The sequence below is a fragment of the Schistocerca americana genome, chromosome 8 (genome assembly GCF_021461395.2).
Source record: "Schistocerca americana isolate TAMUIC-IGC-003095 chromosome 8, iqSchAmer2.1, whole genome shotgun sequence".
Lineage (NCBI taxonomy): Eukaryota > Metazoa > Arthropoda > Insecta > Orthoptera > Acrididae > Schistocerca > Schistocerca americana.
The window spans coordinates 127226995-127232102 of NC_060126.1; positions in this window are offsets into that span (position 1 = coordinate 127226995).

Here is a 5108-nt window from a genome sequence, read left to right on the forward strand (position 1 = left end):
ATAGCAGGAGCAAAGAGACCTCATGGAAGATCTTCACTACTCTTTAGGGATTGCGTCAAGCGTAATATGTGCCCCTTTTAATATCGACAGTGACAAGTGGGAGCAACTCGCTGACGATCGCAGCAAATGGAGGAAACTGACTGCAGATGGAAGCAAGACGCATGACTTAGTATGGCTTAACAATTTAGCTGCAAAACGATCGCGCAGACGAGCTTATGACTAACCCTGCTGAACGAGAGACATATTTGCCTCGCTTTCTGGGTGCCAAGTCGGCTCTCGCATAGGACTTCAAAGCCTCCAGCGAAAATGTCTCCAGAATGCTACTTGAATCTTCCGACTGGAAGCGCCAGGCCATTGTACATTAACGAAATTTGACAGTACATTGTAAGAGTACTGTAGCACACTGTAACGTCACAGAAGAGAGGTAAGGAAACTACCAAAGTTAGTCTGTGGCTGGGTTTGAGCGCAATCAAATCTGGTCGCCACGAAAACAGCAAAAAATAACGACTTCAGTGTCGGGTAAGACCTGACTACCGTATCATGATTTCGTTTCGTTGGTCACATTTTATACTTCGTGTGTCAAAAATAAACTATCCTACTAAACGTGGGACAGTAATGGGCCAGAGCTATATATCAGACTGGTGTCATTATCGGAGCTCTCGATTCTGGCTTCCTCAAGACTGTGTGGGTTGGTGTAAGTGGGTGGTGTCACCTTATTCGTATCCGGCGCGGCCCAATGTCAACTGCACGCCCTCGAGACTCTGACTGGCTCGACAGCTTCATGAAGAGGAGTGTGCTGCTTTTGGCCTGCAGACCAGTTACATCGGATCTTTTTCCAAAGTGGAACTCAGCCACCTGGGCCGATCTCGATAAAATGTGCACTGTATTTCAAAAACGATTCAGGTACTTCACCACGTCTTCTACATGAATGAAGACATAAATGAGGTACATTTTAACTTACGCATAGGACTGCAAAGTTTTTAGTATGGGAAGAAACATGCGAGTTAACACACAGGCGCACACACGGAGACTTTCACAAACCTTCAACGTGTCAGCGAGGCACCTCACTGTTAAGAAACGCTTCTACACATACGTGCCCGTTTGCGGTGCTGCGTCCTGCAGAAAAATTAAATTGTGGGAAAAGATCTCGTACATATCCGAGCACGCGATTTCGGTAACCGTCGCTTCTGCCAGAAAGAACCGGCAATAAATCATTTCTCAGTTATCGCAAAACACTTTAAGCTTTGAAGAGTCTCTTGTGATCGGCTACTGTAAATGACTGCTGTATTCCATAGATTCTTAAGTATGCGCGGTTCACTTCTAAATTTATGTGGCACGAGTTCGCAACGGGAAAATGCTGCTCTCGGAGCACAAAAAAGGCGATTATACTCCTGTTTAAGGACTCCGACTGCAAAGTAGGGTTCCGGCTGCGTCATTCCATCTTTCTCAGCACCTTTAAAAACTTTCCCAAAAATTTTGGCATACGAACACACTCGCGCACTTTTTGAATTTAACTCACCTCTCACTCCCAAAAGCTCTGCTAAAAGTAACTCGCCCAGACCCACAAGTCCATCGCTGTGAGTCGGTCATACCCATTCAATGTAATTTGCCCATTCTCAGTCACTCGTTCAGTGTAACTTATTGACATTATCTTCTGGTGTCCATATCTCAGAGCCAAAGCCTCCTTCTCTCTGTCTTACTAATACTGTCTCACTGTCACACTCTCCCTTTTATTGCTACTATTTCATTAATTCGTTCCCATTGCTGCCGTCTCTTCTCTCTATCTCTCTCTTCTTTGTTGTCACTGTGATAGACTCTGCCGCTCATTATCATTGGCTCTCACCAGTTCCACTTTTTCCTTTTCTTTATTCCTCGCCAACTGCCTCTGTCTCCTTCACTCTTTTATTAACACTGTTCTTTCAATTTCGAATACGTTCCACTGCCACTGTGTCCCTCTCTTTACCACACACTGCCATTGCCTCCTTCGTTCTTTCTGTACCACAACAATTAGGAACAATCTTCCAGTATTTATTCCTTTTCCGTCTCTTTCATATTACCACTGTGTCTTTCTCTTTCAGCATAAAAAAGCGCAAATATAGTTTCAGGTCAAAATTTTTAGAAAAACCGTTAAAGTTGTTGAGGCATGTAGAATGATGAAGCTGGTACCCCGCTTTTCAGTCAGAGTCTATTAAACAGAAGCTTATTCGCACCTTCTGTGCTCCTATACGAGCATTTTTCTGCTGGTTCCTTTCTTTTCTCTTCCACTGCAGGGCATCACGCTCGCATGAAAAGAACTTTATGGGTCAGTAAAATTTTGATAGCTAACTTGTGTGAAACTAAAATAACAGAAAACTAGTCTTATACCTCAGATCGAATTTTACGACAGCAAAAATTTTATATTTTCTTCAGTACTACAACAACATGGGGTTCCTAGAACCCTTCTGATGATGACGGAGACACATTGCAGTATATGTCTCCGTGCTAAATCACTTTATAAACTACGTTTCCACCTCACACAGGATTTTACGTGCGTATTCTACGTCTATAGGTAGGAAAACTTTGAACTTCTGCAGCTCGGAAACGGATAAAGATATTAAGTACCCCCCGCCCCACCCACCGATGAACCATGGACCTTGCCGTTGGTGGAGAGGCTTGCGTGCCTCAGCGATACAAATAGCCGTACCGTAGGTGCAACCACAACGGTGGGGTATCTGTTGAGAGACCAAACTAACGTGTGGTTCCTGAAGAGGGGCAGCAGCCTTTTCAGTAATCGCAGGGGCAACAGTCTGGATGATTGACTGATCTGTCCTTGAAAACACTAACCAAAACAGCCTTGCTGTGCTGGTACTGCGAACGGCTGAAAGCAAGGGGAAACTACAGCCGTAATTTTTCCCGACGGCATGCAGCTTTACTGTATGGTTCAATGATGATGGCGTCCTCTTGGGTAAAATATTCCGGAGGTAAAATAGTCCCCCATTGGGATCTCCGGGCGGAGACTACTCAGGAGGACGTCGTTATCAGGAGTACTATTTAGAGCCGCATCAAACTAGTCTCAGGACTGAAGTCCACAACAACAACAACAACAAGAACAAGTACAGGTTTAAGTAGTTCTAAGTCCTATGGGATTGATGACCTCAGATGTTAAGTCCCATAGTGCTCAGAGCCAAGCCATCTTGGTATCTGCGGCTCGATTTTGATATCCAAAAACCATGCTTTTCGGGTTTTCCCACGAACAAGCCATGAACTGAATGGTGCCTCCATAAGCTCCTTAGATCATACCGTAGACCGCGTATAATGCAAAAAGAACCAATCGATTTGCTCCATTTGCCTAAACTGGAAGTGTGAGATATTCAAACTTTCACCCTGTGCTGCAGGATAGTTACAGTAAGATGATCTGTATACCTGTTAAGTACGATGAGGGTCCCTAGCGCAAGGACTATCCAAAAACACGTTCTCCTACATTTCTCTCAGCGATAAAACCAGAGGTATGAGCCTCCCCAAAAAAAAACCGTTTTTATGAGTGGCGTTTTAGAACATATTTGGTAGCGCTGCTGTCGGATGCGTACTGATCACTGAACGCTAAATGGAAAACGAAATTGTTACCTTCCACCTCCACACCCAGACTGAATTCATAAAACCATACACGTTGAATAGAGTAATGCTAGTAGCTTTGTCCAGTTTCAGCACAGGCGGATTCAACTTAATATTTCCAGTGTGCGATTTACGCACTTTCGAAGGAAAATTTCAGTGTCGTAAGTTTTGACTATTAATGAGCAGGCTGTTATCAGTAACTGAGGCTAAGTGAAGTTCACCTCAGGAACTACGAATTAGCAGCACGAAAGGAAGGCCTCTGTTTGCATCGTAAATGTTGCAGTATTGAGGTTGTGAATTTTGTATACTTTGTATCACTACTCTTCGTTCTTCCAACCCACAACTTTTCTCATCTTGATTATATGGTTTTCTGTGTCACGAAAGAGTAGAAAAAGTAATCAGAAAACGTAACAGCGAATTAATTGTATAACTAGCGCTCTGTTTATAGCAGTGAGAACAAATTGGCGATCGATTAAGTTCTCACGTGCGAGTATACTCTCGCGTGTCGCGTTTAACCATTTATTTGGCAACGCTGCTCTGAGGCAACACAAAAATCAGTTATTTTAGAGAAGTTAATACACTCCCCTACCCTTTCTTTGAGACTGATGCACACTAGCGACACTTCTCTGTGTGATCTATATCTACAGGGTGAGTTTTTCCACGGCGTACAAACTCTAGGGACTGATCGACGAGAGGATACGGAACAAAAAAGCTCTAATGAAGTTATGTCCGGAAATGCGTGGTTTCCATCCTAGAGACCATTTATTGAATCATACTTTCTTACAGAGACTGCTGTCTAATACGCGCTGCACCATGCAGTGACAGTTACACTATGTGTTGAAAATGGTTTCCTTGTGCTTTAACGCATATGTGTACGCACTGTAGCATGTTCAATCTCACACGTTGACATCGGCCATCCTGCATCCGAACAGTGTGAAAGACAGTATGAATACGCTGCTCCAGTGTCTACACATCTGAAATTGGCTCTGCATACACGACACTTTTGAGATGGGCCCATAACCAGAAATCGTACGCGTTGATACCCGGTGAACGAGCAGGCCATGCTACTTGACCCCCTTGTCCGATCTGTCGACCAGGGAATACGCGATTGAGAGGCTTCCTTAACGGCGAAGCGGAAGGAACACCATCATGTAGCAGCCACATAATCCTTCGAATCATCAATAGCTCTTCTTCCTGCAGGGGAGGCAAAGTCACCCGCAAGAAACGCCTACAGTTTCGGCCTGTTAGGGGCATGGAAGGAAGGCTGTTCCCAAAATACTGTCGCCAATTATCCCGGCCTACACATTCCGGCTGTAACTATGCTAATGATTCGCTTTCACCGTACCACGGGGGTTCTGCGTACTAACCCATAGATGACTGTCATGACAGCTGAAGATACCACTCTGCGTAAAGGTGGCTTTATCTGTAAATAGGATGGATAATACAAATCCCGGAATCGTGGTTGCGCGGTGAAGAAAACAGTGACGGAACTGCTCTCCATGTGGAAATTCTGTCGA